The following is a 12,125-nucleotide window of genomic DNA, read 5'->3' on the forward strand; positions in this document are numbered from 1 at the left end:
GTGTCTGTCTCCTCTTGGTGTCTTTTCCTGTGCATTCTGCATGACTCCCTGTTTGTGGTTCTGAGTTGCCAGGAACAGAGCTAGATAGATCAGCTGGAACACGAGAGGTGAGAGGGTGGCTAGGAGGGGTAAATACGGAAGAGGTACTTGGCCTTTGGCTGGACACTGAGAACATCTGCAGGAGCAAAGCAAGCCAGGGAACCACACACCAGCCTAGCAGCCACCCAGAGGCAACACCAGGACATCCTAGACAGACAGAGGAGCCTGTGGGCTGAGAAGGCCATGCTAGCACCCATCAGTGAGGTGGCTACAATGGGCAGACACATAAAGAAGGGTGCTTTGCACTGCTCAGATGCCAAGAGTCTGTGGCTATAGTGGTGCTGGGACCCCAGGTCCTGTTCTGCCTCCTCAGGTGTACTGTATTCAAGATACCTGTCAATGACTGGCTTACTATATAAGTGGCTATCCTTGGCTCCTTAATTTCCTTTCCTCTGTCCAGAGTGGAGGGCACTCCGTAAGAGTGGCAGGGAGTCATAGGGGTCGGGGGTTGGAAATATGGGGCTCTATGGCTTGGGTTCCAGAAGTAGGAGTGGCAGGAAGGAATCATGTCAAGGGGGGACCTATATCTGGGACAGATAATGTCCTGGCTTGACTGTGTAGGAAGGGTACAAGATGATCCCTAAATATACAGAATGTAATCAATGGTGGGGCTGTGAGCTAGGAAGATAAAGGCACAGTGGCAAGCTACAGCCCCAAAAGCTTCTGGAGAAGTAAGCAGACAGGCCCTGGTATGGGCTCTGGGCTACTCTGCTTCCTGAGAATGGATGCAAACAGACTCAGTGTGGCTAGGATAGGAGGACCCAGATCCCTATAGATGTGGCCAGTGAACCTGCCTTTCCTATGCTCTTGCTGAGGTCTGTCTGGCAGACAGCCTACTGGGGACCAGGAAACATGGCCCAGAGACTGATGAGGCCAGCAGATGTGCTATGGGACAGCAGGAGGCTACTGAAGCCAGCTTCTCTAAGCTTACCTTTGATCTCTCATGAAGCCACAGCAAAATGCTGGTTCCTCAACCCCAGTTGCTCCAATGCACTCTCACTGGGTGTCAAGGGCATCACTTGGCAGGGACACTCTCAAATGTTGAGATCTTTCATGTCAAGGACACCCCTGACTATGGCCAAACATAATGTGTGCTGTCACTGATCCACTTAACCTATTGGGAAACAGAGGAACAAAGAGATGGAAAACCTTGCTTTAGCAGGAACAAGGCCTGCTCCAGCCAGGGCAGTAGACTCAAGAGTCCATTCTGAAAACATAAGACCTGACCAGGACCTAGGGAAAATCACAGTAAGACACAATGAGTAGCCAAAAAGCTTTAGGTCCACGTAAAATATATTCCGAGAAAGATTTCTGCCTCCTAGATAGGAGTGCGGGCATCTCTTGCCCACAGTGACAAAGAGAAGCTGCAACCACAAAGTGGATTACATGGAAAGCAGACAGACATTCCTTCTGAAAAGACATTAGTGGTACACCCACAATGACAGGGAAGCCTAGGGGTCCATCAGGAGGCACAGTACCTTTCCTTAGAGGGAGTGTACACTTAGCTCCTAAATCACCAGGCCTCTGTATCCCTGAATGAAGCAGAGTCAGTAAACAAAAGGGGATCAAGCAGCAGGCCACTCAGGTTTGCAGGTAACATAGTGTGGCTTTAAATAAATGACTTAAGATTATTGGTGATACATCTGAAGTTCCCCCAAGCGAAAGAACTGAAAAGGAGCTGGACATGGTGGCAGATACACGTAACGCCAGCAGTCTAGAGGTTAAGGCATGAGGGTCACCAGTTGGAGACCAGCCTGGGCTATATAGTATAGAGACCCTGTATGCAGGGAGGGAGGGAGGGAGGGAGAGAGGGAGGGAGAGAGAGAGAGAGAGAGAGGGAGAGAGGGAGAGGAGGGAGAGAGGAGGAGAGAGAGAGAGAGAGAGAGAGAGAGAGAGAGGAGGAGAGAGAGAGAGAGGAGAGAGAGAGAGGAGGGAGAGGAGAGAGAGAGAGAGAAGGAGGAGGAGAAGGAGGAGGAGGAAGAGGAAGAGGAGGAGAAGGCAGCTGTCGAGATGAGTCCCAGGATGTTCTTGCTGGGGCTCCAGTCATGAGGAAGGAAGGGTGATGCTCAGCCTGGGAAAAGCTGTATCCTCCCACGTGCTTCCCTTCTGTTTCTACATTTCCACCCCATAGCTTTTAAAATAGATCTTGGCTGCAGGGTCCCGTTTCCATAGATAGCACAGCAGAGGTCTGTGGTTCAGAAAGATGCTGGTAGGGCTGCCTTCAAAAGGGGATAGAGAGAAACCTCAGTGGTTCAGAGCACTTGCTGTTCTTCCACAGGACCCAGCTTTGATTCTTAGCAACTACATGGTAGTTCACAGCCATTTTTGTAAATCATTCCTGGGGATCTGACACCCTCTTCTGGCCTGTACAGGTACTAGGCATGGGCATGGTACATGGACATATAGGCAGGCAAAACACCCATATACATAAAATAATTAAACATTTAAAAACATATAAATGAGGGGCTGGGAGACAGCTCAACAAGTAAAGGTTCTTGTCACTCCAGCTTGGCTACCTTTGTTCAATCCCTGGAACCTGCATAAAGGTGGCAGGAAAGAATTGACTCCAAAAGTTGTCCCCTGACCTCCATATGCACACAGTGGCATGCACATGATCACACATACACCATACACTCACACACAATATTGAAAATGAAAGTTAAAACTAAACAGGGGCTGGGAAACTGGCTCAGTTGGTGGAATGCTTGCTACATAAGCACAAGGATGTGAGGTGAATCCCCAGAACCCACATGAAAAGCAGGGCTTCGTACTGTGTGCTTACAGTATTAGTCCCAGGGAGGCGGAGAAGGCAGGCAGACCCCTAGAGCCCACTGGTCGGCCAGCCCAGTCTACTTGGTGAGGTCCAGGCCAGTGAGAGACCCTGTCTCAAAAAATCAAGGTGGGCAGTATCCTAAGGTTGACCATTAACTTCCACATGCATGTAGATACACACACACACACACACACACACACACACACACACACACACACACACACACAGTAAAAGGGAGTCATGTTGATCTTTTTCCTAAGCGCCCAGGGGAGTCTCAAGGGCTCAGACTGCTAAGCAAAAAGGTAAGCAGGAAAAGGTGCTTGGCAACTGCCTTGTGTGCCTGGGGGACCTGCTAAGGCCTGCAGTGGAAACTAAGGGGAGACTGTTCTCCTCACAGACAGCATTTGGGGAATGTGATGGTAACGAGGCCACACTACTCTTGAGCTCACAGGCATGCTGGGTAAGATCTGTCCCACCAGAGGCATGGAGGGAGGCTGCTTGCGAAGGAGGGAAGTGTCTTAATTGCTGTTTGATTGCTGTGAAGAGACACTCTGACCAAGGCCACTCTTAACACAGGAACATTTCATTGGAGGCTCGCTTATAGTATCACGGACTTGGTCCATTATCGTCATGACAGGAAGCTGTGAGGCAGACTGCTATGCTGGAGCAGCCGCTGAGAGCTTTCCATCCTGATCCACAGGCAACACAGGCTTTTGAAACCCTAAAGTTCATCAACCCTCCCTCCCCAACACACACACACACACACACACCCTTCTTCCAAAGGTAACACCTACTCCAGCAAGGCCACACTTCCTACCCCTTCTCAAATGGCTACCAAGTGGGGACCAAGTGTTCAAACTCATGAGGCTATGGGAGCCATTCTCATTCAAATCAACATATAAAGCCAGGCAGGACGGAGAAGCTTGAGGAAGAAGGAGCCCAGGGTAGCCCTTCAGGGACAAGTGATCAAGTTTAAAGGCCATGAGGACAGCAAGGCAAGTGCCCACAAGCAGACGACTCTTGGGGTCTCCGCCAGCCACTGAGATGACTAGACAAGGAACTTGGGCTGCTGCTGGATAGGTTCAGGACAAATGTGGGGCTAGGACAGGGTGTAGCTGTCAGAGAACCCTAACCCCAGCACGGGTTACCCCTTACCCTGCCTGTGCTCACAGGACAGTCCCAGGAAGAACTGCCCTAGATCACGGCTGCTCCCTGACACTCCGCTTACTTTTCCACCAACCTGCTGCTCACGTCCTGGATCCAGTGATATCTAGCACGCCATATCTCCGCAATATCTGGCTGCCTGTGCCCTGCCTCCTGGAACCTTCTTCCTGCCTCCTCCACTGTGCATATTCTTGTGGCTGCTCTCCAGCACTGTCTGGACAACACCTTGCTGAGCCTACTCTGTACCTTTAGAGGCCTGGTGGGAACTCTCTTTTTCTCTGGCATTTCAGCTGTCCTGGAGCCTGAGGCACACAGTGACATGGTGAGTCATTTTGCCATCCTGTTAGGCAATGTGTCTTTATCCTTTTTTAAAAAACAAAAACAAACAAAAAACCCCACCAAGTTTAGAGACAAAATTTTATTTAATCCAGATGTAAGCATCTCTTGAATACCCCAAAGTACTGAAAAATAACCAATAATGTAAACTCACGTCTCCTACTCTATAGAGATCTCAAAACAAAAATCATGCTTACATCATCAACTATTTGGGGGAAATAGGAAAGAATAATATTGTGTTGACGGGGACTACATTAATTACTGGATCTATCTTGTTATCTTCTGCGGACATGTGCTGCTAGTGTTTCCACTTAATGAACTGTTCTCTGGTTTGTAAACAACTTCTGTAGCTCTTTCTCTTGTTGCCACACCTGAGGGAAAATGAAAGTCATGGAGCCCTGCTCCAGAGAAGGTGGGAAGGGAACTGGGCATGGGGTGGCATGGGGTGGGGGAGGACTGGAGAGAAAGCAGCAGCTGGGGAGTCATGGAGACTCATCTCAGGCACCAGGCAGGGAGTGAGGAGGGCCCTTCGCTCTCCTTGCCTACTCTGTTCCCTCAGAGGCTCTCTCCCACTGCCTCAGAGCTCTCAGTGAGGGGCACAGCCGCCACCAATGTTACCCTGTCTGCTGTCACTTTGGATGCAGCTGATCCTGCCCCACTCCTGTTGCTCAAGCTTTGTCAGACCTCTGATCCTGTTATGGTCTGAATGTAAAATATTCTCTACAGACTCCTGTGTTCAAATTCTTGATTCCCAGCTGTTAGTACTGTTCGGAAGGTTGTGGAATCTTTAAGAGGCAGACATTCAAAGTGAGGCACTGGGTACAGGTCTTGAGGTTTTACAGTCAGACTTTCTATCCTCCCTTCCATGATGGCCTTACTTTTCTTCTCGTCAAGTATTAGGTCACAGCAATAAGACAATTAACACATGTAAGTCTTTTCTATCTCATCCTGCTTGGAATGAACTGGTCATTATGGGGCGAGAAATGGATACCAGCTCCAGGTTCAGCTCATGGGATGTGCAAGCTTTCAAGGAATCTACAGAAAAGCAGACACAGCGAGAGGCTTGGGGATGAGTGCAGAGGGCAGATGCAGACGCTGCTAACTGTGTTTTCATCTACCCCAAGGCTAAACATGTCGCGGAGAGAAGATGGGCTTACACTCCCCCAAGACAGCAAGATGAAAGCATGATAAAGCCTAGGCACAAAGGCAACAATGTGCTCAAAGCATACTTGAGGCTTGAATACACATAAGACTGAGTGCAGCAGAGGAGGGCTTGCCTCCTATCATGCTGATTGTATAAATTGCAGCACAAAGTCACCACGCTTTCCCTAGAGCCTAACTTATCTACTATGAAGTACGTACCGGAGTCTCAACAATAACAACTTTCTCAGGGTTCCATTGCTGTGAAGAGACACCATGACCATGCAACTCTTATAAAGGAAAACAGTTAGCTGGGGCTGGCTTTCAGCTTCAGAGTCTAGTCCATTACTGTCATAGTGGGAAGCATGGCTGCATGCAAGCAGATGTGGTGCTGGAGAAGGAGCTGTGACTTCTACATCTGGGTCCACAGGTAGCAGGAAGTGACAGCCACACTGGGAGTGACTTGAGCATCTGAGACCTCAGGGCCCACCCCCTAGGAACACACCTCCTCCAACAAACCCACACCAACTCCAACAAGGCCACACCTCTTAACAGTGCCACTCCCTATGGGCCTACGGGGGCCATTTTATTTAAAGTGCCACAATAGGCTACCCAGAACAGTGAAAAGGAAAGGGATGGCACAGCCCAGGCCTGCTGGATAATAAGAAAGAAAATTAAAGTGGTATGGGTCCTGTGACAGAGCATGAGGATGCAGGCTCTCTGTGTGCAGAGCTTTAGAGCACAATGACATGGAGGCTAAGGCAAAGGAGACTTGCAGCTAGCCGGATAATGGCCAAGATTTGACACTGGGATCTATTCTTCAGACTCTCTCTTCCTGTTGTCATTTTTGCAGTGGGCGATGACCGGACAGACTCATGCATGCTAGATGGGCACTCTGCTGCTGAACCACACACACTCTGGGGAACAGCAATTGGATTGGCAACTATGCAGATCTGAATTAGAATGACCCCCATAGGCTCATACATTTGAATGTTTGGTTTCTGGTTGCTTACAAAGGATTTGGAGGTGTGGCCTTGTTGTAGGAGAAATGTTACTGAGGGTGGGCTTTGAGCTTTCCAAAGTCCATGTCAGGCCCAGTCTCTCTTTTCTGAATCAGGATGTAAGCCCTCTCAGCTACTGCTGTAGCACCAAGCCTGACGTCCTGCCTACTACCACAATGTCCACAGACTGACCTTCTGAAACTTCTCTCAGCTAAATGCTCTCTTTTATAAGCTGCCTTGGTTATGGTGTCTCTTCACAGCAATAGAACAGTAAAGACAGCAACTCAGACAGAGGTAAAAGAGTTAAAAAGTAGGAGAAAAATGTAAATTACCTTAAAAACTGAAAGTAGAAAAAGCTTTCCCAACTGTGGATAAAAATGTGGAAACAACACAGGAAAAGATTAGTAAACTTGATAATGTGTGTGTTTGTGTGTGTGCACACGTGCGTGCACACGTGCGTGCATGCATGTGTGCATGCGTGTGTGTGAGTGACTTTTTCATGAAAATCAACAACAACGCAAAAGGACAAGAGATGGGGCAGGCAAAGCATCTGCAGCCCCTGTCAAAGTTAATGTCCGAAACATGAAACTGTGGTTTGGTTTCTGTGTTGCTGAGGACCAAACCTAGGGCTTTGTGCACAACAGGCAAGCACTCTATGACTGAGCTACACCACCAGCCCAATGCCTGCCACATAGAAGAAGAAGCTGAGAACACAGAAGACTCCAAAAGCCTCAAAGGAGACATGACCAGAGGCCAGAACAGACCTCACAAAAGAAAGCAAATGTTCCTCAAATGCTCAGTCTTGTTCCAGGTCAGAGAAATTCAGATGACAGCTGAGCTGCTAGAGCCCAGTTGGAAGCTACAGAACCTGGGGAGGTTTGCACATGCCAGGCCTATCCTGGGCTTAATATCTTCTCATCCAGAGAGCTGCCCTAAAGGTTGTTCCTAGGAACAACTAGGAAAGATCCCCAGGAAGAGACACTACAGTGGTGTGAGTTGCAACCGAAAGGAGATGTCTGTGTGGTATCTGGGGTCTTTGGGGCTCCTAAATAAAGTATGTAGGAGATGGAAAGAGGCTGAAATCTGTGTGGCCTGCTGATACTCAGCATACACTGTGTGTCAAGGAAAGATAAACAAGAAAGAGCTGAGATGGGTACCTATAGCAGGGTATGCCCTGGGGGAGTGGTACGAAGAATTCAATCTCTGTGAATCTACCTTATTTTATACTTTGAATCAAGTAGTTTACATGATATAGAACAAAAGCAATATTTGACCGGGAATATTTGACAGCCAACAACCATAAGTGTACCTAGGTCACCAAATACAGTGTGTATAAAGATGAAGAGGCTTCAAATGGTTTACATGCAGTGTAATTGTGATTAAAAATATAGAAACAACACAGGAAAGACCCCAGTGAAGCCATGCGCCTCACAAGTGTTAACTGCAAGGCAGCCTGCGAAGGACCCTGACAGAGAGCCACGTGTTCTGAGACTCAATACTGTTCATGCACTACCTGGTCCCGCACTTTCTTTCCTGGTTCACACTTGGGAGGAGCCTCCACATGCTGAGCCGGAAGTGCCTAGACCATCTCCTCTAAGGGGTCCTCAATCCAGGGACTGGATCTCAATCCAGGGACTGGATATGGGCTCTTGCCATGATCTGCAAATGGACAAACTGTGTCCCTGCTGACCTAGCTGAGCAGAGCTTTTCTCTGAAGTGGCAGTTAGGCTGGGTAGCCCCTCCCCTCCCTGCCCCCATCACTCACTAATGTCTACTGGGAGAACATCCTTAATGACTCACCAGCCCAAGCCCCTTGTCTGGGTGTGTTTCTGGACAGTTGTCCTAGAGAACAGGTGGTAACAGTGGGATTCTGGGAAGACCCGGGATCACTCCCAGCCAGATGGCAACAAGGGCCTCAGGTACTTTATCTACAGGTTCCTGAGATGGTCACCTGTGTTGAGTCAGGACAGGATTATGAGGAGGTGCTGCTGGCATTGTCCCCTGCCCCAGAGGTATACCCAGGTGGTATTGTGGTATATAAACCACAGGCCTCCTTAAGGAGTTAAATATGCCACTATCTGTATGTAGGGCAAGATGATTCTAAATGCTGGCCCAGTCAGGGTCTAGGATCAAGAGGCCAGACTCAAGAGTTCAACCAAAAGCAAGCAGGACAAAGTACAAATGCCTCAGTGGGCCTTACTGAAGTTTCTGGGCCTGGCTGGCTGGTGGAGGTATAGCAGGGTAGACCAGGAGTTTGATGATACAACAAATGCACTGAGAACTGACTTGGTGTGCTGCTGGCTCCTAGGAGCTGTGAACAGTGTCCCAGTAGAAACCACAGAACTGCCTTATGGATGGTGAGGGGAGAGGCCTGTTCTTTGTCAAGTCTTGGAGGATGCTTTGCTTAAGAAAGCAGTGAAAAAGAAGCAGGGGATGAGCTGTCTTATGTAGGATGGTCTTTGAGGAGGCACTGCATGGAGTGCAGCTGAAGGGAGGCAGGACTTCCTTGAGAAACATTCTCAGAGACATCACAAGGCACTGGGTCTCCAGCCTCCCCAGGGCTGTATGTGCATGTGTGTCCTAGTGTATGCATGGGGTGAGAATGGCAGATCAAGGGTGTAATGCAAAGGCGAGGAACTGTTGACAGTGGGGTCAGGTGACAGATAAACCAAGTCCACACTGGGTCTCAGATGAACCTCAAGAACCAAACTCCAGAGTCAAGATGCTAGGGTCTCCATATAGACCACAACTGAGAGCCTAGAGTTGAAACACTGGAACCTGGAACCTCGGGCTCAAAGTAGGGCCATCCCTGGATAGAAAGCTCAGAAGCAGGTAGCCCTCCCTTGTCTACTTTCAGTCCCTACAAAACCCACAGGGGGCATGTGACCAAGACTGACCCTCATTCCCCAGGGTGGCCTCTCCTCTGGTGCTCACTGCCTAGGGTGCCACCCCATCTACTCACCTACTTCCGAGAGTTCAGACGTGATAACACACAGCTCTAATGACGTAAACATCCAACATGCCCACGAAGCACCATCAGCACCATCCGTACCTCCCTCCGTGGCCTAGTGTGAAGAGGGGCAGGTAAGCTCTGTATACCTTACTTGTCTTCAGGGTTTAGAGATAGCTTGAGAGAAACATCACATGGGGACTGATGACTATATGGGGCGACACAATGGGCCCTCTAGAAGTGGTGGGCACCCAGAATGACCTGGAAAAGAAAGAAGTATAATAAAGTCAGGAAGTGATACTTCCAGAGCCAGGAACACAACCAAAGCGCATGCCTGCTGCCACCCCTATAGAGCCCTGCTTGTTGCTGCGAACACCCATACTGAATGTCTGGTTCACAATGGGCCTTGGGCTTGCCTTCTCAACACTGTCAGTGCTGCTCAACACAACCCTGTAGTGGGTCATGAACAAGGGAGTTCACTGGTTCTCTGTACAGGCATATGACCAGCCTTATTAAGAAAAAATATTCAGGACCTACCCATAGAGGTGTTGCTGGTGTGGCTGCTGTGTCATACATGCACCAGCAGGTGGCAGAGAGGAGAAAGGCTACATCTATCTTCATGTTGTGACCTGTGAACATCTGAATGATGGCCTAATGCTCCATGAAAAAAAGTGAACCTGACGTGACCAACAGTCTTGCGCCAGGGGGCCCAAACAGATAACCTGAGATGACCACCAGTCCAGTACCCTGCTGACCTGGACAGGCTCCAAGTAGCTGGCCAGAACAATAAACCAGCCTGGAGCTGCGTGTCTCAGCAAAAGCAAGCTGGAGAGTGGAACTGACACTGCCTGGAACCACGGCCCCAGGTGGGACTGAGGCAGACAGAGGGCGGCTGCATAGGGCCACATGGGTGGGCCGGGGTTAGGAGTGAGACTGAAACCACTACCAGTCCAGTGCCATGGGGTCTGGACAGGGAGCTAGCCTGAGATCACCACCAGTCTGGTACCATAATGCATGGGTGAGGCACAGCACTTCTGAGACCACTCCTGAGAAGACTCCAGATACTCAGAAACCCTGAGCACCACTAAGAGGAGCAAGCAAGTGGTAGAGAAATGGAAGAGAGAGAGAGAGACAGAATGGTGTGGACACAACGAAGAGAGGCAGAGCTGGAGATTTGAAGATAGTGAGGAACCGCCTGATATGAGTAGCCAGTGGTATCACCTGGGACCATGGTGGCGTTTTGGCCTGTGCTGCCACTGGGGGCCATGTCTGGGTCTATGGTCCTGCAGCAGCAAGGGTCTGTTATCACCAAAGGCCAGGCTGATGTTCCTAGCCTGGGTGTCGCCATGAACATGTTGATATCTGAGGGCTATGCAGAAATGGCCTCACTCTTCGCCTGGCCATTACAGGAGAGCTGGCTCTTGGGGCATGAGAGCAGGAGAGCTGGTCCTGCCCCTTACCAGCTGCAGCACTCAGGAGAGTGGGCCCTGCACCTTACCTGGCAGCACTGCTGGCCCTGATGGCAAGGTTACTGATGAGCCAGCCCTAAGGGCGTAAGAGCTGGAGACCTGGCTCTGCCCCTTGTTGGTGGGAGCACTGGATGGGTCAGCTAGAGCAGGGCAAGGGAGCTTGTCCTGGTGGTGTGGGTGCAGCAGAGCTGGTGGGCTGGCCAGCTCAGATACCTCTCAGCCCCAGATCCAAGGCTTTAAATTAGTCCACCCCAACATCTACTCCATGGATGAACTGTATGAAGGGGCTGGTCCAACAGACCTAAAACTACAGGATCTCCATGACACAGGACAACAACTGGATATATTAGAGGAGTCCCAGTGAGGTTCCAGTATTGATTATGTAGCAGATGTCAGAGGCCTCAAACCTGACTGACTCATTACAATGAACATTTGCAAGCAAAGAAATATGGACAAAAGAGTATACTGTGGGACACACTGTAACACACTACAGCTTCTACAAACAAGATTTTCTTCCTCCTCTGTTGGAGGGGAGGTTGCAAGGGTGGAGGGCAGGTGTGAGGGGAGAGGGAGATGAGTGGGATTGGGGTACATGATGTGAAATTTACAAAGAATCAATAAAAAGTTAAAAAAAATACTCAGGAACAAAAATGGTAAACATTTCCTTAAAGGACTTTATTTTTCTATTTTATATAGACCATTTATTAAATTAGAAGGCTGAAAAGTAAAAATATATCATATAATCAAAGAAAACTCTGGACATAGACCCCATCCCCAAGATAACCATAGACAGTTCTGAGAACTATTCCCATCAACCTCCAGACTGTATCAGATTACAACAGTGTCTGTAAAGAGTGGCCTGGGAGGGAGAGGGCAGACAACACATCTCTCAATCAGGTAGGCATCACCCACATGGTGAGATGAAAAGTCACAGACCATGTCAGACCACAGGTGTGCAGTGGGTTACAACTTCAGCAACCAGCATGTCCAGAGAAGAAAATAGCCTGGGTCGTCGTCCCCAGACCCAGGTCAGGGGGTCAGTGAACACCCTGTGAAACTTTGCTACCAACTTGAATCTTCAAACTTGGGAAGAGCAGCAATGATACCCAGTGAGAGCCTGGCCCCGCCTAGAAGCCTGTCTCCATCTGCTGTAGCCTCTGCCTTTGAGCTATTCCTTCCAGGTACACCAACTT

General features: G+C 49.3%; 1 non-coding gene across 1 annotated transcript; it reads left to right on the top strand.

Moving 5' to 3' along the window:
• Positions 1–9,995: 9,995 nt before the first annotated feature.
• On the top strand, positions 9,996–10,122 carry LOC127190228 (small nucleolar RNA SNORA17). The gene has a single exon (XR_007830729.1). It is a non-coding gene; the product is annotated as a small nucleolar RNA SNORA17 (small nucleolar RNA).
• The last annotated feature ends 2,003 nt before the right edge of the window (positions 10,123–12,125 follow it).

This window comes from Acomys russatus, chromosome 5, assembly GCF_903995435.1.
Source record: "Acomys russatus chromosome 5, mAcoRus1.1, whole genome shotgun sequence".
Classification (NCBI taxonomy): Eukaryota; Metazoa; Chordata; class Mammalia; order Rodentia; family Muridae; genus Acomys; species Acomys russatus.